We start from the raw sequence: 25,945 nt of genomic DNA, 5'->3' as shown, positions 1-25,945 counted from the left end.
AGAAGGTCCGGGTACCACATTCTCGTGGCCCAATCTGGAGCAATTAGGATCATGGTTTTGCCGAACTTCCTCATCCTCCTGATTACGTGAGGAATGATAGGGACTGGAAGAAATGCATACAGGAGTGGAAACTCTGAGTCCACTATGAACGCGTTCCCTAGGGCTCCTGTTTGGGGAAATTCCCTGGAGCAGAACTGCTCTCACTACCTGTTGACACTGGTCACAAACAGATCCACCTGGGGTGTTCCCTAAAGTGCAAAGATCTCTAGAACGACGTCCTGAGTTTATTCCCACTCGTGGCAGAACGTACTCTGCCTTCTCAGGGTGTTCGCAGCCTATTTCTTTCTCCAGATAGATGATTTGCCAGAAGAGAAAATCCTCCTCGCAGTGCCAAAAACCGGAGCTGCATTGCCTATTTGCCCAGGGGCAGCGACCCTACGCCCCATCTCTTGTTGAGGTGATGCGTGACCACTTTGTTGTCCATCATCATCAGGACACTTTTCTGCTGTATTGAGGACAGGAAGGCCATCAGCGCTAGTCTGATTGCCCTCAGATCCAAAAGGTTGATGTGGAGTCTGGACTCCGACTGAGACCAGTGTCCGATTACTGAAAGATCTTTCATGTGTGCTCCCCATCCTGTGAGGTAGCCGTCCATCACAACTGTCATTTGCGGCTATTGTTACCAAAAGGGTTCTCCTCTCATCACATTCTCTCGGCTGGCCCACCACAGGAGATCCTGAGCGACCTTTGTTGGGATCTAGAGAAGGTCCGTCATTCTGCCAGAGAACTGAAACGACTGGGATCTGAGAGCCCACTGAAGTGATCTCATTCTCAGAAGGGCTTCTGGCACCAGAAAAATGCAGGATGCCATGAGGCTGAGCTACCTTAGGAAGTCGAAGGCCGGGAGTTGTTGGGCACTCTGAAATATTTGGACCATCTGTAATAGATGTTGAGTCCTCAACTTGGGTGGCGAAGCTTTTTTCGAGGCTGAATACAGGACTGCTTCAATAAATTGAAGCTTCTGTGAAGGTGTCAAGTGGGACTTCATGAAGTTCAGGGAGAAGCCCCGCTTGTGGAGGAAGTGGCAAGTGCGACTGAGGTGACTCTGAGCCTGTTCCGAAGAACAAACTCTGATCAACCAGTCGTCCAGGTAGGGGTAGATGTGAATCACCTCCCTCGTTAGATTTGCTGCCACCAATGCCATAAGCTTGGTGAAAACCCTCAGGGCTGAGTTAAGCCCGAATGGCAGAACCCAAAACTGATAATGAGCACCGCCAACCGCGAACCTCAGGTACTTTCTGTGCGTCAGATGAATGGGCACATGAGAGTAAGCACCCTGAAGGTCCAATGACACCAACCAATCCTGGAGTCAAAGGACCTGAAGGATAAGCGAAAGAGTTACCATCTTGAACTTGTCCTGAGGAACTTGTTCAAGCAGCACAAGTCCAAGATGGGTCGCACTCCTCTGTCCATCTTGGGGATTAGGAAGTAGGAAGAGTACCAACCCTGGTTTCTCTCTGCTGCTGGTACCAGCTCTATTGCACCTTTCTCCAAGAGGATGAAAATCTCCTGTTGGAGGAGCGGATCTGAAACCAAGCAAGATTGCGCAATGCTGCAGGGCTGCCCAAAGCGAGGCAGGGTAACTGCTGTTACCATCAGCAGGCCTGGAGGGGGCAGCCCAACCTCTCCCCCTCTCTGCTCCTCACCTTCCCCCAAGCCAGAGAGACACGCAGTCTGTGCAACACAAAGCTGAGGAAGGGTGAGGTGTGAACAATCACCTCACCCTTCCTCCATACAGCAAGGTGCTAAGAACCTAAGGAACCCAACAGTCAGGCAGCGATCAGGTTCAAAGACCTGTCCCCCCTCCCCAGGGGGCCAGACAGACGGCTATCCGGCCGGGGGCTGGAACACAACAGCCCCCTCTACTATACATATGAAAGACCAAGGGCTCCCCTGGCTCTTATAAATACAGAGCGGCATGCTCTGAGAAAACACAAACAGTTTGTGGACCCTGAACGGGGACCCAAACACACAGGAGGTGCACTGTTTACTCAGTGCCATCCAAACCTTTGCTTTTTTACCACAAAACCCTCCCACCCTACAAATAAGGGAGAAGAACAAAAGAAAAGAAGTACAAGGCACTGTACGGTGCCCACAACAAGTCGTGGGACATGAGAAGGCAGGCACGGGCCAGAGGGGCTAACCCCAAGACCGGGTGTCCAAAAGTATGTTACTAAGATGATATGTGATTATTGTTATCTCCATAACCATATCTGTACAATAAAAACCTACGGCCTTTAATTGCCAACACTTGACAACAATGTGTGAGCCAAATTATTCCGGGTGAGGGTCGGCAAATAATTATGCATGCATATGGGTTCAGCATTTACTGGCTTTCAAGGGCAATCTGGGGGTTTCTTTAAGAATGAAAGTCAGTAACCGTCGGCTACTGTTTGTAGCACCCATGCATCTAAAGTTATGCTTCACCAACTATGAAGATGCTATGGCAGTCTGCCTCCTACCACAGACTTCTGGGTGAGTCCTTTTGCTGCTCATCTTGCACCAGAGGGTAACTCTGCAGGTGTTGCACTGGGTGTTCTACCCCCTCTGCCTCTGGCTCCACAAGGTGCCCTTCTCGGACCCCTTTGTGGGAACTGTGCTCTTCTTCTAGAGATGGAAGAATAGAAACCAAAAGTGAGTCCTCTCCACCCTTGTCCTGTGGATTGCCCTGGTTGTCTGACTGTCGCCCCTAAAGATCTAGCTGCTGCCCATGAAGCCAGCAGCTTCTCAGAGCTGTTGTCAGGCTTTTCAACAAAAAGAAAAGGAGCATTGAAGGGCATGTTCAGCAAACGTGCTTGGACATCCACCAAAAATCCTGACTTTCCGAGTGTTGACATGCTTCTTAGCACAGTGCTGGCAGCTATGGATCTACTTAAGGAATCTACAGTATCCAGACCAGACTGTAAAGATTGCCTCATGGCATCCTTCCTGTCTTGGACTAGGTTTAAAAACCCATCACTTTCTTCTCCCTCCGGTATATGGTCTGCTGCAAGGGCAGCTACACCCCAAAGGGTGTGTGTGTGTACTTCGCCAAGGCACTTTTAGCATTGTCTGATTTCAGTGCCATGCTTCCTGCATTAAACATGCTCTTTCCCAATTAATCAACCTTCCTATCGTCCTTGTCGACTGGAGTTGAAGGGTAAGCCACAGACTTAGATGATACTGTTGCAGCCTGAACCACCAGGCTCTCTGGTTTTTGATGCCTGCTGAGGAAGGGAGGATCTACCGAAGCTGTTCTGTACTATTTACTCAACAGTCTATTAACAGGAAGTATGGAATCTGGCTTCAGACAGTTTTCCATTACCCTCACCATTAAGGCAGCATGAAAAGGTAAAACAGCTTCCTTTACTGGACCGCTATCTAAAATATCGGTAATGCCATTGGAGGATTTTTAAGCCGAAATCTTCCCATTCCGCAGGAGCTGAACATTTTTTATGGAAAGACACTATCGGGAGAGGAGGAAGAAGTCGACGAGGATCTGTGATCATGATCTTTATCTGTTGCATCTCTGGTGTTTAGGACGCTTTTTCTCAGGGGATAATTTCCTCAAGTGGGAGGACAAATTTCTTTTGGACGGAGTAATGCATGGGGTTTCGGGAGAGGGCTTTCCTGCTTCAAGTTTCCCATTCCTTTCTTGAAGACCAAAAACTGAACTGAGGCAACGGTGACCACGCCTCCTTCATATACCAGCATCGACATCATGACGAGGGATGCTACGGAGGCTGTCGAAAGTCCATGACTCGACGCCGCCCATCGCTCGGCCCTGTGACATTTACTTCCAAAGCAGACTTGGATATATCAAAGATGAAGAATACATGCGAGGACACCAGTCATTCGAATGGATTGTACTCATTTCATTTCAGGTAGTAAAACTCAAACTCAACCGCACCGTTTAAACCGCTGCGTCTTTTAAAGGTTCCTTGGCTACTTGGGTTCTGAAGCCATGGAAACTTCGAAGAAAATTACCTCCTATATATTTCGCAAAAAGCTCCATCTTGATTTCTTATCTGTTTACAACACTTTGTGTGAGCCTCTGCAGCAGACTGGCCTCACACTGTGAACCAACACGGAAATCTCTGGGCCACCACAGAATGCTGGCCTCGCACGATGGCCTGACAGCACAGTTTGTGAATCGCAGCTAAAGGCAGACCTTGCACCATGAACTGACAGCACAGTCTGTGAGCCTCCGCGGGAGACTAGCCTTGCACCATGAACTGACAGCACAGCCTGTGAGCCTCCACGGGAGACTAGCCTTGCACCATGAACTGACAGCACAGTCTGTGAGCCTCCGTGGGAGACTGGCTTTGCACCATGAACTGACAGCACAGTCTGTGAGCCTCTGCGGGAGACTAGCCTTGCACCATGAACTGACAGCACAGTCTGTGAGCCTCCACGGGAGACAAGCCTTGCACCATGAACTGACAGCACAGTCTGTGAGCCTCTGCAGCAGACTGGCCTTACAAAATGGAAATCTCTGGGCCACCACAGAATGCTGGCCTCGCACGGTGGCCTGACGGCACAGTTTGTGAATCTCAGCTAAAGGCAGACCTTGCACCATAAACTAACAGCACAGTCTGTGAGCCTCCACGGGAGACCAGCCTTGCACCATGAACTGACAGTACAGTCTGTGAGCCTCCACGGGAGTTTGGCTTTGCACCATGAACTGACAGCACAGTCTGTGAGCCTCCATGGGAGAATAGCCTTGCACCATGAACTGGCAGCACAGCCTGTGAGCCTCCAAGGGAGACTAGCCTTGCACCATGAACTGACAGCACAGTCTGTGAGCCTCCATGGGAGATTGGCTTTGCACCATGCACTGACAGCACAGTCTGTGAGCCTCCACAGGAGTTTGGCTTTGCACCATGAACTGACAGCACAGTCTGTGAGCCTCCATGGGAGACTAGCCTTGCACCATGAACTGGCAGCACAGCCTGTGAGCCTCCAAGGGAGACTAGCCTTGCACCATGAACTGACAGCACAGTCTGTGAGCCTCCATGGGAGATTGGCTTTGCATCATGAACTGACAGCACAGTCTGTGAGAATCCACTGGAGACTAGCCTTGCACCATGCACTGACAGCACAGTCTGTGAGCCTCCATGGGAGACTAGCCTTGCACCATGCACTGACAGCACAGTCTGTGAGCCTCCATGGGAGACTAGCCTTGCGCCATGCACTGACAGCACAGTCTGTGAGCCTCCATGGGAGATTGGCTTTGCATCATGAACTGACAGCACAGCCTGTGAGCCTCCACGGAAGACTAGCCTTGCACCATGAACTGACAGCACAGCCTGTGAGCCTCCACGGGAGACCAGCCATGAACTGACAGCACAGCCTGTGAGCCCCCACGGGAGACTAGCCCTGCATCATGAACTGACAGCATAGTCAGTCTGTGAGCCTCCACGGGAGAATGGCCTCACGATATGAAACAGGTGCATAGTCTGCCGACAGTCCACAGGAGTCTGGCCTTTCACCATATACTGAAACCAGTCAGTGAGCTTCCACGGGAGACTGGCCTTGCACCATGAACTGACAGCACAGCGTGAAAAGTCTAGCATGTCAGACTCCAAAGGAGGCTAACTGCCCAAAATGAATATAGGCAGTACTGTCTGCACCTTTACAGAAGGCAGACGTCATCATTAAGAGCTGGCAGTCTGGTTTGTGAACTTCCAGAGGAGGCTGGTATCAGACACCCTGAGCAGGCAATCTCTAGAAGAGGCTGACCCCCAGTCTATAAGCCACTTCAGGAGGCTGGTCTCGGACATCCACGGATGCAAGCTGGCTTGAGGACTATAGTTCATGCTCTGCACCCATTCGCTCCTTGGCCTCTCTACATGCTAAAACATGCCCCTCTTGTGTGGGACACATTGGTAGTTTGACAATGACCTTTACATCCACAAAATGTTCCGCCAATCTCCAGCCCTCCATCTTCTCTCTTCGAGTCAGACAGTTGTGTGTTTGTTCCGCCGTGTCGGGGGCAGAGGGCGAGGGGAATGAGTTAAGGAGTGTGCAGAGATTGTGGACCCCTACTGTCCTTCCCACCGCGAGCCATTCTGCAAGTCCCCACTTCTCTATTGCGTTGCCCTTTCGCGAAGCAGTGCCAAGAGGGGTGGATGACCAACTGTGCAGAGTAGAGGCATTTGATCAGCTAGCGTGTACACTTATAAAAGGCTTTAATGTTGGCAGAACCTGAAGCCCTGTGCTTCCCAGAGCGAACCAAGCCTGCGCTGCCTTGCCGTCCCTTTGTCATGGTTTTGGTGTGGCGCAGGAGAGGAGGGGGAAAAGAGTTAGGAAGTGTGTGCAGATACTCTATCGGCAACTGTGAAAACTCATGAACGGTTGGACCATGGCCAACAACTGAGCAACTACATGTGCAGCCAACAGCCTCCCACCCTGTCTTGCATTTCGCATAGTGAAAGCATTCTGTCATTTCTGTGTTTTTTTTTTATTGTTTCGCCATGTCGCAGAGCGGAGGGAAATGGGGATGAATTCGGTGCACACGAAGGAATTTGTCAGCGTTTCCCAATGACACTGTCCATGACATCATAATTTGGACTCCGTTTACATCCATCCCTCCCTCCCTCTCTCTCTCTCTCTCTCTCTCTCTCTCTCAGCCATCCCGTTCTAGAGCCCGCTCCCGTCCACTTCGCAGCTAGTAGAGAGGGTGCACGTGCCACATGCAGATGCTGTGCACAGCCTTCCTGCATGCAAACTGTTCATTTCTCAAGCTGAGACGCTCAGGGGCTGTGCAGCCAGCAGAAGTGCGGCTTTAACTCAGGAGTGGGTGCGGCAGCTTTCAGGGAGAGAGGGGGGGTCCCCTCACAGGGCAAGAGGACTCTGGAGACAGGTAAGGATTATCTGCATCCCTTCTGATAATTGCACTTGAAACGGCACACACCTTACTGTACAACGTAAGCACTGTAGCAGCACTTCTCAGCAGGGCTGCACATACTTTCAGTGGCATCCTACTGGCACTTGTTTTATTCGCTGATTAGATACCAGGGCACTTGCCGTCAGCTTCAGTGCATAGACACTTCTCGGAAGGGCTGCTATACGTTTAGTGGCATCCTACTGGCACTTGTTTTATTCACTGTTTAGATACCATGGCACTTGCCGTCAGCTTCAATGCATAGACACTTCTCAGCAGGGCTGCTATACGTTTAGTGGCATCCTACTGGAACTTGTTTTATTCGCTGTTTAGATACCATGGCACTTGCCGTCAGCTTCAATGCATAGACACTTCTCAGCAGGACTGCTATACTTTCAGTGGCATCCTACTGGCACTTCTTTTATTCGCTGTTTAGGTTCCAGGGCACTTGCCGTCAGCTTCAATGTATAGACACTTCTCAGCAGGGCTGCTATACTTTCAGTGGCATCTTACTGGCACTTGTTTTTTTCGCTGTTTAGATACCATGGCACTTGCCATCAGCTTCAATGCAGAGACTTCTCAGCGGGGCTGCTATACTTTCAGTGTCATCCTACTGGCACTTGTTTTATTCGCTGTTTACATACCATGGCACTTGCCGTTAGCTTCAATGCATAGACACTTCTCAGCAGCGCTGCTATACTTTCAGTGGCATCCTACTGGCACTTGTTTAATTCGCTGTTTACATTCCATGGCACTTGCCGTCAGCTGCAATACATAGACACTTCTCAGCAGGGCTGCTATACTTTCAGTGGGATGCTACTGGCAATTGTTTTATTCTCTGTTCATATTGCAGGGCACTTGCTATCAGCTTCAATGCATAGACATTTCTCAGCAGGGCTGCTATACTTTCAGTGGCATCCTACTGGCACTTATTTTATTAGCTGTTTAGATTCCATGGTACTTGCCGTCAGGTTCAATGCATAGAGACTTCTCAGCAGGGCTGCTATACTTTCAGTGGCATCCTACTGGCAGTTATTTTATTAGCTGTTTAGATTCCATGGTACTTGCCGTCATGTTCAATGCATAGAGACTTCTCAGCAGGGTTGCTATACTTTCAGTGGCATCCTACTGGCACTTGTTTAATTGGCTGTTTAGATTCTATGCCACTTTCCGTAAGCTTCAATGCATAAATGCTTCTCAGCAGGGCTACTATACTTTCAATAGCGTCCTACTGGGACTTGTTTTATTCGCTGTTTAGATTCCATGGCACTTGCTTTCAGCTTCAACACATAGACACTTCTCAGCAGGGCTGCTTTACTTTCAGTGGGTTGCTACTGGCACTTGTTTTATTAGCTGTTTAGATTCTATGCGACTTTCTGCCTGATTCAATGCATAGACGCTTCTCAGCAGGGCTGCTATACTTTCAGTGGCGTCCTACAGGCACTTGTTTTATTCACTCGTTAGATTCCATGGCACTTGCTTTCAGCTTCAATGCATAGGCACTTCTCAGCACTGCTGCTATACTTTTAGTGGCATCCTACTGGCACTTGTTTAATTAGCTGTTTTAGATTCTATGCCACTTTCTGTCAGCTTCAATGCATAGACACTTCTCAGCAGGGATGCTATACTTTCAGTTGTATCCTACTGGCTCTTTTTTAATTAGCTGTTTAGATTGCATGGCACTTGCCATCAGCTTCAATGCATAGACACTTCCAAGCAGGGCTGCTATACTTTCACTGGTATCCTACTGACACTTGTTTTATTCGCTGTTTAGATTCCATGGCACTTGCTGCACGCTTCAAAGCATAGACACTTCTCAGCAGGGCTGTGTATACTTTCGGTGGCATGCTACTGGCACTTGTTTAATTAGCTGATTAGATTCCATGGCACTTGCAGTCAGCTTCAATGCATAGACACTTCTCAGCAGGGCTGCTCTACTGCCAGTGGCATCATACAGGCACTTGTTTTATTGGCTGTGCAGATTCTATGCCACTTTATGTAAGCTTCAATGCATAGGTGCTTCTCAGCAGGGCTGCTATACTTTCAGTGGCATCCAACTGGGACTTGTTTTATTCGCTGTTTGGATCCATGGCACTTGTTTTCAGCTTTAATGCATAGACACTTCTCAGCAGGGCTGCTATACTTTCAGTGGCATCCCACTGCCACTTGTTTTATCCGCTGTTTAGATTCTATGCCATTTTCTGCCTGATTGAATGCATAGACGCTTCTCAGTAGGGCAGCTATATTTCAGAGGCATCCTACTGGGAGTTGTTTTATCCGATGTTTAGATACCATGGCACTTGCCGTCAGCTTCAATTCATAGACACTTCTCAGCAGGGCTGCTATACTTTCAGTGGCATCCTACTGGGAGTTGTTTTATACACTGTTTAGATTCAATGGCACTTGCTTTCAGCTTCAATGCATAGACACTTCTCAGCAGGGCTGCTATACTTTCAGTGGGATTCTACTGGCACTTGTTTCATTTAGATTCTATGCCACTTTCTGCCTGATTCAATGCATAGACACTTCTCAGCAGAGAAGCTTTATTTCAGAGGCATCCTACTGGGACTTGTTTTATCCGCTGTTTAGATTCCATGGCACTTGCTGCCAGCTTCAATGCACAGACACTTCTCAGCAGGGCTGCTGTACTTTTAGTGGCATCCTACTGGCACTTGTTTTAGTAGTTGTGTAGATTCCGTGGCACTTTCCGTCAGCTTCATGACACGTCTCAGCAGGGCTGCTGTACTTTTAGTGGCATCCCACTGGCACTTGTTTTAGTAGTTGTGTAGATTCTGTGGCACTTTCCGTCAGCTTCATGACACGTCTCAGCAGGGCGGCTATACTTTTAGTGGCATCCCACTGGCACTTGTTTTAGTAGTTGTGTAGATTCTGTGGCACTTTCCGTCAGCTTCATGACACGTCTCAGCAGAGCGGCTGTACTTTTAGTGGCATCCCACTGGCACTTGTTTTAGTAGTTGTGTAGATTCCATGGCACTTTCCGTCAGCTTCATGACACGTCTCAGCAGAGCGGCTGTACTTTCAAAGATGCAGCACCAGCACTTCTTTCTCACCAGGGTTTCAACGCGTGCGAAAGAATACTGCTTTTCTTAGTGGGACCGTTATGCTATGCACGAGAGAGTGCCCGCGGGACACTGTGACACTACCAGTCCTTGTCAGCAGGGATACTGTCATTTTAAGGCGGAAGTACCGGAACTTTAGACTTTGAATAAAACATCCGGCACACTTTATCAGCAGTGCTGTGTACCATGCTTCTAGTAGGACTGCTACACTTTCAATGGCGGAAGGGGCAGGGACCCCTCAGCGGTGCAGTCATGCTTTTATTGGGGCAGACTCTCAACTTGGGAGTGTTACTGCACATTAAATGTCACAGTACACGCACTTCTGAGAAGGACTGCTTTATGAGGAGGGAGCCGCAGTTCTTGTTAGAGCAACACGTTTTATTTGGGCAGTACTAGCACTTCTCAGCTGGATTATGTTCAGTTATTGGGACCGTACATATCAGAAGGAAATATGTGCATTGGACTGGTGTCTGCATTTCTGAGCAGGGACACTTCATCGTCTGATGGATAGTCTTTGCACTTCTTGACCGAGGTGCTATATTTCAATAGAACAGTACCAGCACTTCCCAGCAGACCTCTAAAACGTTAACTGGACACTAACTGTACCTCTCTACGGGGTGGCTATACGTGTACTGAGATTGTACCCGCACAACTTGCCAGGCATTCCATACTTTTCATTGGCCAGTAGCAGCACTTAACAGCACGGCTGGCACTTTCACCTCAGCAGGGGTGCTTCATTTTCATACAACACTCCTGCCAACAGGCGCTATCTGCGGATCTCACCGGGGCTGCTATACCCGTAGCAGTGCAGCCCTTCTCAGCGGGACTGCAATACGTTCAATGGGTGGTACTAGCATTCCATAGCAGGAGCGCTATACTTTTAATGGGGCAATAGCAGCACTTCCAAGCAGGGCGCATCACTTTGAATGAGTACTCGTTCTTCCCAGCAGCAACCCCGTACTTGTAATGGGGCAGTGCCTGTTTTTCGCGGATGTTTAGTCTACATGAAATGAGGCAGTGCCAGCCCATCTCCGACAGGGCAGCTATGATTTTACTTGGTTTAGCGCTGGCATTTCTCACCAGAGGTGCTATAATTTCAATGTGAGGGTATCAGCACTTCACGCCTGCAATGCTATATATGTAATGGGTCGGTGCCAGCACTAAGAGCAGAGCAGCTATACAATGAATCAGACATTACCAGCTCGCAACAGGACGGATACACATTGAAAGGAACAATGTCAGTACTTACATGCATAGAGCTGCACTTTGACTGGGCAGGCCTAGAGCTTTTGAGCAGTACAATACGCATTCACCGGAACCGTTTAATACTTTAAGCAGGACTGCCATTTCTCAGCTGGGCAGGCATGCATTCACAGGGACAGGTCTAGCCGTTCCTAGCAGGGCTGCTATACGTCACTGGAAGCCAGCCAGCAATTCTCAGCATGGCTTGTCTGCTTCTAATAGGGCATTATATGAACTTCACAGCAGGGCGAAAAACTTCTCTGCAGGGCTGCTACACGTAACTGAACCATGCCAGCTCTTCTCAATGGCGCTACCATACTTAGCCGAACCTTGCCAGCACTTCCCAGTAAGGCTACTATACTTGCCTGAACCTTGCCAGCACTTCTCAGTAGGGCTGCTATACTTAGCTGAACCATGTTAGCACTTCTCAGTAGGGCTGCTATACGTGACTGAACCTCGACAGCACTTAACTGAACCTTGCCAGCACTGGTCAGTAAGGCTACTATACTTGACAGCACTTCTCAGTAGCGCTACTATACTTAGATGAACCTTGCCAACACTTCTCAGGAAGGCTGCTATACTTGACTGAACATCGGCAGCACTTCTCAGTAGGGGTACTATACTTAGCTGAACATTGCCAGCACTTCTCAGTAGGGCTAATATACTTAGCTGAACCATGCCAGCATTTCTCAGTAGGGCTGCTATACTTAGCTGAACCATGCCAGCATTTCTCAGTAGGGCTGCTATACGTGACTGAACCTCAGCAGCCCTTCTCAATAAGGCTGCTATACTTAACTGAACCTTGTCAGCACTGCTCAGTAAGGCTACTATACTTAGCTGAACCGTGCCAACACTTCTCAGGAGGGCTACTATACTTGACGGAACATCGGCAGCACTTCTCAATAGGGCTGCCATACTTAGCTGAACCCATGCCAGCACTTCTCAGTAGCGCTATTATACTTAGCTGAACCTTGCCAGCGCTTCCAAGTAAGGCTACTATACTTGACTGAACCTTGCCAGCACTTCTCAGTAGGGCTGCTATATGTGACTGAACCTCGACAGCACTTCTGCGTAGGGCTCCTATACTTTACTGAACCTTGCCAGCACTTCTCAGTACCGCTGCTATACTCGACTGCACCTCTGGAGCACTTCTCAGTAGGGCTACTATACTTAGCTGAACCCCACCAGCACTTCTCACTAGGGCTGCTATACTAGACTGAACCTCGTCAGCACTTCTCAACAGGGCTACTATGCTTGTTTGAACCTTTCTAGCACTTCTAAGTAGCGCTGCTATACCTGACTGAACCTTTCAGCACTTCTCAGTATGGCTACCATACTTGACTGAACCCTGCCAGCACTTCTCAGTAGCGCTGCTATACTTAGCTGAACCTTGCCAGCAATTCTCAGTATGGCTACTATACTTGACTGAACCTTGCCAGCACTTTGCTACAGGGTTACTATACTTGATCGAACCTTGCCAGCAGTTCTCATTGGGGCTACTAGACTTGACTGAACCTTGCCAGAACTTCTCAGTAGGGCTAGTATACTTCTCAGTAGGGGTACTATACTTGACTCAACCTCGGCAGCACTTTCCAGCAGGGCTGCTATACTTGACTGAACCTCGGCAGCACTTCTCAGGAGGGCTGATATACTTGCCTAAACCTTGCCAGCACTTAGGGCTACTATACTTCATTAAATCTCACAGGCACTTCTCAATAGGGCTACTAGACTTGATTGAACCTAGGTTGCCAGAACTTCTCAACAAGGTTACTATACTTGATTGAATCCTGCTAGCACTTCTCAGTAGGGCTACTATACTTGACTGAACCTTGCTAGCACGTCCCAGCAGGGCTTATATAGTTGACTGAACCTTGCTAGCACGTCTCAGCAGGGCTTATATAGTTGACTGAACCTTGCTAGCAGAGCTTATATAGTTGACTGAACCTTGCTAGCACGTCTCAGCAGGGCTTATATAGTTGACTGAACCTTGCTAGCACGTCTCAGCAGGGCTGATATAGTTGACTGAACCTTGCTAGCACGTCTCAGCAGGGCTGATATAGTTGACTTAACCTTGCTAGCACGTCTCAGCAGGGCTTATATAGTTGACTGAACCTTGCTAGCACGTCTCAGCAGGGCTTATATAGTTGACTGAACCTTGCTAGCACGTCTCAGCAGGGCTTATATAGTTGACTGAACCTTGCTAGCACGTCCCAGCAGGGCTTATATAGTTGACTGAACCTTGCTAGCACGTCTCAGCAGGGCTTATATAGTTGACTGAACCTTGTTAGAACGTCTCAGCAGGGCTTATATAGTTGACTGAACCTTGCTAGCACGTCTCAGCAGGGCTTATATAGTTGACTGAACCTTGCTAGCACGTCTCAGCAGGGCTGATATAGTTGACTGAACCTTGCTAGCACGTCTCGGCAGGGCTGATATAGTTGACTTAACCTTGCTAGCACGTCTCAGCAGGGCTGATATAGTTGACTGAACCTTGCTAGCACGTCTCAGCAGGGCTTATATAGTTGCAGGAACCTTGCTAGCACGTCTCAGCAGGGCTGATATAGTTGCATGAACCTTGCTAGCACGTCTCAGCAGGGCTTATATAGTTGACTGAACCTTGCTAGCACGTCCCAGCAGGGCTTATATAGTTGACTGAACCTTGCTAGCACGTCCCAGCAGGGCTTATTTAGTTGACTGAACCTTGCTAGCACGTCCCAGCAGGGCTTATATAGTTGCATGATCCTTGCTAGCACGTCTCAGCAGGGCTTATATAGTTGACTGAACCTTGCTAGCACGTCTCAGCAGGGCTTTTATAGTTGCATGAACCTTGCTAGCACGTCTCAGCAGGGCTGATATAGTTGACTGAACCTTGCTAGCACGTCTCAGCAGGGCTTATATAGTTGCATGAACCTTGCTAGCACGTCTCAGCAGGGCTGATATAGTTGGATGAACCTTGCTAGCACGTCTCAGCAGGGCTTATATAGTTGCAGGAACCTTGCTAGCACGTCTCAGCAGGGCTGATATAGTTGCATGAACCTTGCTAGCACGTCTCAGCAGGGCTTATATAGTTGACTGAACCTTGCTAGCACGTCCCATCAGGGCTTATATAGTTGACTGAACCTTGCTAGCACGTCTCAGCAGGGCTTATATAGTTGACTGAACCTTGCTAGCACGTCTCAGCAGGGCTTATATAGTTGCATGAACCTTGCTAGCACGTCTCAGCAGGGCTTATATAGTTGCATGATCCTTACTAGCACGTCCCAGCAGGGCTTATATAGTTGACTGAACCTTGCTAGCACGTCCCAGCAGGGCTTATATAGTTGACTGAACCTTACTAGCACGTCCCAGCAGGGCTTATATAGTTGACTTAACCTTACTAGCACGTTCCAGCAGGGCTGATATAGTTGACTGAACCTTGCTAGCACGTCCCAGCAGGGCTTATATAGTTGACTGAACCTTGCTAGCACGTCCCAGCAGGGCTTTTATAGTTGACTGAACCTTGCTAGCACGTCCCAGCAGGGCTTATATAGTTGACTGAACCTTGCTAGCACGTCCCAGCAGGGCTTATATAGTTGACTGAACCTTGCTAGCACGTCTCAGCAGGGCTGATATAGTTGACTTAACCTTGCTAGCACGTCCCAGCAGGGCTTATATAGTTGACTGAACCTTGCTAGCACGTCCCAGCAGGGCTTATATAGTTGACTGAACCTTGCTAGCACGTCTCAGCAGGGCTTATATAGTTGACTGAACCTTGCTAGCACGTCCCAGCAGGGCTTATATAGTTGCATGAACCTTACTAGCCCATCCCAGCAGAGCTGATATAGTTGACTGAACCTTGCTAGCACTTCTCAGCAGGGCTTATATAGTTGACTGAACCTTGCTAGCACGTCTCAGCAGGGCTTATATAGTTGCATGAACCTTGCTAGCACGTCCCAGCAGGGCTTATATAGTTGCAGGAACCTTGCTAGCACGTCTCAGCAGGGCTTATATAGTTGACTGAACCTTGCTAGCACGTCTCAGCAGGGCTTATATAGTTGCAGGAACCTTGCTAGCACGTCTCAGCAGGGCTGATATAGTTGCATGAACCTTGCTAGCACGTCTCAGCAGGGCTTATATAGTTGACTGAACCTTGCTAGCACGTCCCATCAGGGCTTATATAGTTGACTGAACCTTGCTAGCACATCCCAGCAGGGCTTATATAGTTGCAGGAACCTTGCTAGCACGTCTCAGCAGGGCTGATATAGTTGCATGAACCTTGCTAGCACGTCTCAGCAGGGCTTATATAGTTGACTGAACCTTGCTAGCACGTCCCAGCAGGGCTTATATAGTTGACTGAACCTTGCTAGCACGTCTCAGCAGGGCTTATATAGTTGCATGAACCTTGCTAGCACGTCTCAGCAGGGCTGGTATAGTTGACTGAACCTTGCTAGAACGTCTCAACAGGGCTTATATAGTTGCAGGAACCTTGATAGCACTTCTCAGCAGGGCTTATATAGTTGAATGAACCTTGCTAGCACGTCCCAGCAGGGCTTATATAGTTGACTGAACCTTGCTAGCACGTCCCAGCAGGGCTTATATAGTTGACTGAACCTTGCTAGCACGTCCCAGCAGGGCTTATATAGTTGACTGAACCTTACTAACACATCCCAGCAGGGCTGATATAGTTGTCTTAACCTTGCTAGCACGTCTCAGCAGGGCTTATATAGTTGCATGAACCTTGCTAGCACGTCCCAGCAGGGCTGATATAGTTGACTGAACCTTGCTAGCACGTCCCATCAGGGCTTATATAGTTGCATGATCCTTACTAGCACGTCTCAGCAGGGCTTATATAGTTGCATGAACCTTGCTAGCACGTCTCAGCAGGGCTTATATAGTTGACTGAACCTTGCTAGCACGTCTCAGCAGGGCTTATATAGTTGCATGAACCTTGCTAGCACGTCTCAGCAGGGCTTATATAGTTGACTGAACCTTGCTAGCACGTCCCAGCAGGGCTTATATAGTTGCATGAACCTTGCTAGCACGTCTCAGCAGGGCTGATATAGTTGGATGAACCTTGCTAGCACGTCCCATCAGGGCTTATATAGTTGACTGAACCTTGCTAGCACGTCCCAGCAGGGCTTATATAGTTGACTGAACCTTGCTAGCACGTCTCAGCAGGGCTTATATAGTTGCATGAACCTTGCTAGCACGTCTCAGCAGGGCTGGTATAGTTGACTGAACCTTGCTAGAACGTCTCAACAGGGCTTATATAGTTGCAGGAACCTTGATAGCACTTCTCAGCAGGGCTTATATAGTTGAATGAACCTTGCTAGCACGTCCCAGCAGGGCTTATATAGTTGACTGAACCTTGCTAGCACGTCCCAGCAGGGCTTATATAGTTGACTGAACCTTGCTAGCACGTCCCAGCAGGGCTTATATAGTTGCATGATCCTTACTAGCACGTCTCAGCAGGGCTTATATAGTTGACTGAACCTTGCTAGCACGTCTCGGCAGGGCTTATATAGTTGACTGAACCTTGCTAGCACGTCTCAGCAGGGCTTATATAGTTGCAGGAACCTTGCTAGCACGTCTCAGCAGGGCTTATATAGTTGACTGAACCTTGCTAGCACGTCCCAGCAGGGCTGATATAGTTGACTGAACCTTGCTAGCACGTCCCAGCAGGGCTTATGTAGTTGCATGAACCTTGCTAGCACGTCTCAGCAGGGCTGGTATAGTTGACTGAACCTTACTAGCACGTCCCAGCAGGGCTTATATAGTTGACTGAACCTTGCTAGCACGTCTCAGCAGGGCTTATATAGTTGACTGAACCTTGCTAGCACGTCCCAGCAGGGCTTATATAGTTGACTGAACCTTGCTAGCACGTCCCATCAGGGCGTATATAGTTAACTGAACCTTGCTAGCACGTCTCAGCAGGGCTTATGTAGTTGCATGAAACTTGCTAGCACGTCCCAGCAGGGCTGATATAGTTGACTGAACCTTACTAGCGCGTCCCAGCAGGGCTTATATAGTTGCATGAACCTTGCTAGCACGTCTCAGCAGGGCTTATATAGTTGACTGAACCTTGCTAGCACGTCCCATCAGGGCTTATATAGTTGACTGAACCTTGCTAGCACGTCTCAGCAGGGCTTATGTAGTTGCATGAACCTTGCTAGCACGTCTCAGCAGGGCTGGTATAGTTGACTGAACCTTACTAGCACGTCCCAGCAGGGCTTATATAGTTGACTGAACCTTGCTAGCACGTCTCAGCAGGGCTTATATAGTTGACTGAACCTTGCTAGCACGTCCCAGCAGGGCTTATATAGTTGCATGAACCTTGCTAGCACGTCTCAGCAGGGCTTATATAGTTGCATGATCCTTACTAGCACGTCCCAGCAGGACTTATATAGTTGACCGAACCTTGCTAGCACGTCCCAGCAGGGCTTATATAGTTGACCGAACCTTGCTAGCACGTCCCAGCAGGGCTTATATAGTTGACCGAACCTTGCTAGCACGTCCCAGCAGGGCTTATATAGTTGACCGAACCTTGCTAGCACGTCCCAGCAGGGCTTATATAGTTGACCGAACCTTACTAGCACGTCCCAGCAGGGCTTATATAGTTGACCGAACCTTACTAGCACGTCCCAGCAGGGCTTATATAGTTGACTGAACCTTGCTAGCACGTCCCAGCATGGCTTATATAGTTGACTGAACCTTACTAGCACGTCCCAGCAGGGCTTATATAGTTGACTGAACCTTGCTAGCACGTCTCAGCAGGGCTGATATAGTTGACTTAACCTTGCTAGCACGTCCCAGCAGGGCTTATATAGTTGACTGAACCTTGCTAGCACGTCCCAGCAGGGCTTATATAGTTGACTGAACCTTGCTAGCACGTCTCAGCAGGGCTTATATAGTTGACTGAACCTTGCTAGCACGTCCCAGCAGGGCTTATATAGTTGCCTGATCCTTGCTAGCACGTCCCAGCAGGGCTTATATAGTTGACTGAACCTTGCTAGCACGTCTCAGCAGGGCTGATATAGTTGACTGAACCTTGCTAGCACGTCCCAGCAGGGCTTATATAGTTGACTGAACCTTGCTAGCACGTCCCAGCAGGGCTGATATAGTTGCATGATCCTTGCTAGCACGTCCCAGCAGGGCTGATATAGTTGATTGAACCTTGCTAGCACGTCCCAGCAGGGCTTATATAGTTGACTGAACCTTGCTAGCACGTCCCAGCAGGGCTTATATAGTTGACTGAACCTTGCTAGCACGTCCCAGCAGGGCTTATATAGTTGACTTAACCTTGCTAGCACGTCCCAGCAGGGCTTATATAGTTGACTGAATCTTGCTAGCACGTCCCAGCAGGGCTTATATAGTTGCATGAACCTTGCTAGCACATCCCAGCAGGGCTGATATAGTTGACTGAAGCTTGCTAGCACGTCCCATCAGGGCTTATATAGTTGCATGAACCTTGCTAGCACGTCTCAGCAGGGCTGATATAGTTGCATGATCCTTGCTAGCACAACCCAGCAGGGCTGATATAGTTGACTGAACCTTGCTAGCACGTCTCAGCAGGGCTTATATAGTTGCATGAACCTTGCTAGCACGTCCCAGCAGGGCTGATATAGTTGACTGAACCTTACTAGCACGTCCCATCAGGGCTTATATAGTTGACTGAACCTTGCTAGCACGTCCCAGCAGGGCTTATATAGTTGCATGAACCTTGCTAGCACGTCCCAGCAGGGCTTATATAGTTGCATGAACCTTGCTAGCACATCCCAGCAGGGCTGATATAGTTGACTGAACCTTGCTAGCACGTCCCAGCAGGGCTTATATAGTTGCATGAACCTTGCTAGCACGTCCCAGCAGGGCTGATATAGTTGACTGAACCTTGCTAGCACGTCCCATCAGGGCTTATATAGATCCATGAACCTTGCTAGCACGTCTCAGCAGGGCTTATATAGTTGCATGAACCTTGCTAGCACGTCCCATCAGGGCTTATATAGTTGCATGAACCTTGCTAGCACGTCTCAGCAGGGCTTATATAGTTGCATGAACCTTGCTAGCACATCCCAGCAGGGCTGATATAGTTGACTGAACCTTACTAGCACGTCCCATCAGGGCTTATATAGTTGACTGAACCTTGCTAGCACGTCCCAGCAGGGCTTATATAGTTGCATGAACCTTGCTAGCACATCCCAGCAGGGTTATATAGTTGCATGAACCTTGCTAGCACATCCCAGCAGGGCTGATATAGTTGCATGAACCTTGCTAGCACGTCCCAGCAGGGCTTATATAGTTGCATGAACCTTGCTAGCACGTCCCAGCAGGGCTTATATAGTTGACTGAACCTTGCTAGCACGTCTCAGCAGGGCTGATATAGTTGACTTAACCTTGCTAGCACGTCCCAGCAGGGCTTATATAGTTGACTGAACCTTGCTAGCACGTCCCAGCAGGGCTTATATAGTTGACTGAACCTTGCTAGCACGTCCCATCAGGGCTTATATAGTTGCATGAACCTTGCTAGCACATCCCAGCAGGGCTGATATAGTTGACTGAAGCTTGCTAGCACGTCCCATCAGGGCTTATATAGTTGCATGAACCTTGCTAGCACGTCTCAGCAGGGCTGATATAGTTGCATGATCCTTACTAGCACAACCCAGCAGGGCTGATATAGTTGACTGAACCTTGCTAGCACGTCTCAGCAGGGCTTATATAGTTGCATGAACCTTGCTAGCACGTCCCAGCAGGGCTGATATATTTGACTGAACCTTACTAGCACGTCCCATCAGGGCTTATATAGTTGACTGAACCTTGCTAGCACGTCCCAGCAGGGCTTATATAGTTGCATGAACCTTGCTAGAACATCCCAGCAGGGCTTATATAGTTGCATGAACCTTGCTAGCACATCCCAGCAGGGCTGATATAGTTGACTGAACCTTGCTAGCACGTCCCAGCAGGGCTTATATAGTTGACTGAACCTTGCTAGCACGTCCCATCAGGGCTTATATAGTTGCATGAACCTTGCTAGCACGTCTCAGCAGGGCTTATATAGTTGCATGAACCTTGCTAGCACATCCCAGCAGGGCTGATATAGTTGACTGAACCTTACTAGCACGTCCCATCAGGGCGTATATAATTAACTGAACCTTGCTAGCACGTCTCAGCAGGGCTTATGTAGTTGCATGAACCTTGCTAGCACGTCCCAGCAGGGCTGATATAGTTGACTGAACCTTACTAGCTCGTCCCAGCAGGGCTTATATAGTTGCATGAACCTTGCTAGCACGTCTCAGCAGGGCTTATATAGTTGACTGAACCTTGCTAGCACGTCCCAGCAGGGCTGATATAGTTGACTGAAGCTTGCTAGCACGTCCCATCAGGGCTTATATAGTTGCATGAACCTTGCTAGCACGTCTCAGCAGGGCTGATATAGTTGCATGATCCTTGCTAGCACAACCCAGCAGGGCTGATATAGTTGACTGAACCTTGCTAGCACGTCTCAGCAGGGCTTATATAGTTGCATGAACCTTGCTAGCACGTCCCAGCAGGGCTGATATAGTTGACTGAACCTTACTAGCACGTCCCATCAGGGCTTATATAGTTGACTGAACCTTGCTAGCACGTCCCAGCAGGGCTTATATAGTTGCATGAACCTTGCTAGCACGTCCCAGCAGGGCTTATATAGTTGCATGAACCTTGCTAGCACGTCCCAGCAGGGCTGATATAGTTGACTGAACCTTGCTAGCACGTCCCAGCAGGGCTTATATAGTTGCATGAACCTTGCTAGCCCGTCCCAGCAGAGCTGATATAGTTGACTGAACCTTGCTAGCACGTCTCAGCAGGGCTTATGTAGTTGCATGAACCTTGCTAGCACGTCTCAGCAGGGCTGGTATAGTTGACTGAACCTTACTAGCACGTCCCAGCAGGGCTTATATAGTTGACTGAACCTTGCTAGCACGTCTCAGCAGGGCTGGTATAGTTGACTGAACCTTACTAGCACGTCCCAGCAGGGCTTATATAGTTGACTGAACCTTGCTAGCACGTCTCAGCAGGGCTTATATAGTTGACTGAACCTTGCTAGCACGTCCCAGCAGGGCTTATATAGTTGCATGAACATTGCTAGCACGTCTCAGCAGGGCTTATATAGTTGCATGATCCTTACTAGCACGTCCCAGCAGGACTTATATAGTTGACCGAACCTTGCTAGCACGTCCCAGCAGGGCTTATATAGTTGACCGAACCTTGCTAGCACGTCCCAGCAGGGCTTATATAGTTGACCGAACCTTGCTAGCACGTCCCAGCAGGGCTTATATAGTTGACCGAACCTTGCTAGCACGTCCCAGCAGGGCTTATATAGTTGACTGAACCTTACTAGCACGTCCCAGCAGGGCTTATATAGTTGACTGAACCTTACTAGCACGTCCCAGCAGGGCTTATATAGTTGACTGAACCTTGCTAGCACGACCCAGCATGGCTTATATAGTTGACTGAACCGTACTAGCACGTCCCAGCAGGGCTTATATAGTTGACTGAACCTTGCTAGCACGTCTCAGCAGGGCTGATATAGTTGACTTAACCTTGCTAGCACGTCCCAGCAGGGCTTATATAGTTGACTGAACCTTGCTAGCACGTCCCAGCAGGGCTTATATAGTTGACTGAACCTTGCTAGCACGTCTCAGCAGGGCTTATATAGTTGACTGAACCTTGCTAGCACGTCCCAGCAGGGCTTATATAGTTGCCTGATCCTTGCTAGCACGTCCCAGCAGGGCTTATATAGTTGACTGAACCTTGCTAGCACGTCTCAGCAGGGCTGATATAGTTGACTGAACCTTGCTAGCACGTCCCAGCAGGGCTTATATAGTTGACTGAACCTTGCTAGCACGTCCCAGCAGGGCTGATATAGTTGCATGATCCTTGCTAGCACATCCCAGCAGGGCTGATATAGTTGACTGAAGCTTGCTAGCACGTCCCATCAGGGCTTATATAGTTGCATGAACCTTGCTAGCACGTCTCAGCAGGGCTGATATAGTTGCATGATCCTTGCTAGCACAACCCAGCAGGGCTGATATAGTTGACTGAACCTTGCTAGCACGTCTCAGCAGGGCTTATATAGTTGCATGAACCTTGCTAGCACGTCCCAGCAGGGCTGATATAGTTGACTGAACCTTACTAGCACGTCCCATCAGGGCTTATATAGTTGACTGAACCTTGCTAGCACGTCCCAGCAGGGCTTATATAGTTGCATGAACCTTGCTAGCACGTCCCAGCAGGGCTTATATAGTTGCATGAACCTTGCTAGCACATCCCAGCAGGGCTGATATAGTTGACTGAACCTTGCTAGCACGTCCCAGCAGGGCTTATATAGTTGCATGAACCTTGCTAGCACGTCCCAGCAGGGCTGATATAGTTGACTGAACCTTGCTAGCACGTCCCATCAGGGCTTATATAGATCCATGAACCTTGCTAGCACGTCTCAGCAGGGCTTATATAGTTGCATGAACCTTGCTAGCACGTCCCATCAGGGCTTATATAGTTGCATGAACCTTGCTAGCACGTCTCAGCAGGGCTTATATAGTTGCATGAACCTTGCTAGCACATCCCAGCAGGGCTGATATAGTTGACTGAACCTTACTAGCACGTCCCATCAGGGCTTATATAGTTGACTGAACCTTGCTAGCACGTCCCAGCAGGGCTTATATAGTTGCATGAACCTTGCTAGCACATCCCAGCAGGGTTATATAGTTGCATGAACCTTGCTAGCACATCCCAGCAGGGCTGATATAGTTGCATGAACCTTGCTAGCACGTCCCAGCAGGGCTTATATAGTTGCATGAACCTTGCTAGCACATCCCAGCAGGGCTTATATAGTTGACTGAACCTTGCTAGCACGTCTCAGCAGGGCTGATATAGTTGACTTAACCTTGCTAGCACGTCCCAGCAGGGCTTATATAGTTGACTGAACCTTGCTAGCACGTCCCAGCAGGGCTTATATAGTTGACTGAACCTTGCTAGCACGTCCCATCAGGGCTTATATAGTTGCATGAACCTTGCTAGCACATCCCAGCAGGGCTGATATAGTTGACTGAAGCTTGCTAGCACGTCCCATCAGGGCTTATATAGTTGCATGAACCTTGCTAGCACGTCTCAGCAGGGCTGATATAGTTGCATGATCCTTACTAGCACAACCCAGCAGGGCTGATATAGTTGACTGAACCTTGCTAGCACGTCTCAGCAGGGCTTATATAGTTGCATGAACCTTGCTAGCACGTCCCAGCAGGGCTGATATATTTGACTGAACCTTACTAGCACGTCCCATCAGGGCTTATATAGTTGACTGAACCTTGCTAGCACGTCCCAGCAGGGCTTATATAGTTGCATGAACCTTGCTAGAACATCCCAGCAGGGCTTATATAGTTGCATGAACCTTGCTAGCACATCCCAGCAGGGCTGATATAGTTGACTGAACCTTGCTAGCACGTCCCAGCAGGGCTTATATAGTTGCATGAACCTTGCTAGCACGTCCCAGCAGGGCTGATATAGTTGACTGAACCTTGCTAGCACGTCCCATCAGGGCTTATATAGTTGCATGAACCTTGCTAGCACGTCTCAGCAGGGCTTATATAGTTGCATGAACCTTGCTAGCACATCCCAGCAGGGCTGATATAGTTGACTGAACCTTACTAGCACGTCCCATCAGGGCGTATATAATTAACTGAACCTTGCTAGCACGTCTCAGCAGGGCTTATGTAGTTGCATGAACCTTGCTAGCACGTCCCAGCAGGGCTGATATAGTTGACTGAACCTTACTAGCACGTCCCAGCAGGGCTTATATAGTTGCATGAACCTTGCTAGCACGTCTCAGCAGGGCTTATATAGTTGACTGAACCTTGCTAGCACGTCCCAGCAGGGCTGATATAGTTGACTGAAGCCTGCTAGCACGTCCCATCAGGGCTTATATAGTTGCATGAACCTTGCTAGCACGTCTCAGCAGGGCTGATATAGTTGCATGATCCTTGCTAGCACAACCCAGCAGGGCTGATATAGTTGACTGAACCTTGCTAGCACGTCTCAGCAGGGCTTATATAGTTGCATGAACCTTGCTAGCACGTCCCAGCAGGGCTGATATAGTTGACTGAACCTTACTAGCACGTCCCATCAGGGCTTATATAGTTGACTGAACCTTGCTAGCACGTCCCAGCAGGGCTTATATAGTTGCATGAACCTTGCTAGCACGTCCCAGCAGGGCTTATATAGTTGCATGAACCTTGCTAGCACATCCCAGCAGGGCTGATATAGTTGACTGAACCTTGCTAGCACGTCCCAGCAGGGCTTATATAGTTGCATGAACCTTGCTAGCCCGTCCCAGCAGGGCTGATATAGTTGACTGAACCTTGCTAGCACGTCCCATCAGGGCTTATATAGTTGCATGAACCTTGCTAGCACGTCTCAGCAGGGCTTATATAGTTGCATGAACCTTGCTAGCACGTCCCATCAGGGCTTATATAGTTGCATGAACCTTGCTAGCACGTCTCAGCAGGGCTTATATAGTTGCATGAACCTTGCTAGCACATCCCAGCAGGGCTGATATAGTTGACTGAACCTTACTAGCACGTCCCATCAGGGCTTATATAGTTGACTGAACCTTGCTAGCACGTCCCAGCAGGGCTTATATAGTTGCATGAACCTTGCTAGCACATCCCAGCAGGGTTATATAGTTGCATGAACCTTGCTAGCACATCCCAGCAGGGCTGATATAGTTGCATGAACCTTGCTAGCACGTCCCAGCAGGGCTTATATAGTTGCATGAACCTTGCTAGCACATCCCAGCAGGGCTTATATAGTTGACTGAACCTTGCTAGCACGTCTCAGCAGGGCTGATATAGTTGACTTAACCTTGCTAGCACGTCCCAGCAGGGCTTATATAGTTGACTGAACCTTGCTAGCACGTCCCAGCAGGGCTTATATAGTTGACTGAACCTTGCTAGCACGTCCCATCAGGGCTTATATAGTTGCATGAACCTTGCTAGCACATCCCAGCAGGGCTGATATAGTTGACTGAAGCTTGCTAGCACGTCCCATCAGGGCTTATATAGTTGCATGAACCTTGCTAGCACGTCTCAGCAGGGCTGATATAGTTGCATGATCCTTACTAGCACAACCCAGCAGGGCTGATATAGTTGACTGAACCTTGCTAGCACGTCTCAGCAGGGCTTATATAGTTGCATGAACCTTGCTAGCACGTCCCAGCAGGGCTGATATATTTGACTGAACCTTACTAGCACGTCCCATCAGGGCTTATATAGTTGACTGAACCTTGCTAGCACGTCCCAGCAGGGCTTATATAGTTGCATGAACCTTGCTAGCACATCCCAGCAGGGCTTATATAGTTGCATGAACCTTGCTAGCACATCCCAGCAGGGCTGATATAGTTGACTGAACCTTGCTAGCACGTCCCAGCAGGGCTTATATAGTTGCATGAACCTTGCTAGCACATCCCAGCAGGGCTGATATAGTTGACTGAACCTTGCTAGCACGTCCCAGCAGGGCTTATATAGTTGCATGAACCTTGCTAGCACGTCCCAGCAGGGCTGATATAGTTGACTGAACCTTGCTAGCACGTCCCATCAGGGCTTATATAGTTGCATGAACCTTGCTAGCACGTCTCAGCAGGGCTTATATAGTTGCATGAACCTTGCTAGCACATCCCAGCAGGGCTGATATA

The 25,945-nt window shown here is 48.9% G+C and overlaps 1 protein-coding gene across 16 annotated transcripts in view; it reads left to right on the top strand.

Moving 5' to 3' along the window:
- Window positions 1-6,669: 6,669 nt before the first annotated feature.
- TNXB (tenascin XB) overlaps window positions 6,670-25,945 on the top strand; it is a 687,232-nt gene continuing 667,956 nt past the window's right edge. For 7 of the 16 annotated variants that reach the window (XM_069634959.1, XM_069634963.1, XM_069634962.1 and 4 more), the window contains exon 1: window positions 6,670-6,904. The gene's annotated coding sequence lies outside the window, so the exon portion shown is untranslated. The remainder of the gene's footprint in view (window positions 6,905-25,945) is intronic. The other 9 variants (XM_069634968.1, XM_069634966.1, XM_069634969.1 and 6 more) reach the window with 3 other exon arrangements.

This window comes from Ambystoma mexicanum, chromosome 13 (assembly GCF_040938575.1).
Source record: "Ambystoma mexicanum isolate Mex_15411 chromosome 13, UKY_AmexF1_1, whole genome shotgun sequence".
In the NCBI taxonomy this organism is placed as follows: domain Eukaryota; kingdom Metazoa; phylum Chordata; class Amphibia; order Caudata; family Ambystomatidae; genus Ambystoma; species Ambystoma mexicanum.
Note: the sequence above shows the minus strand (reverse complement) of the source record. Positions and strands in the feature narration are given on the sequence as shown.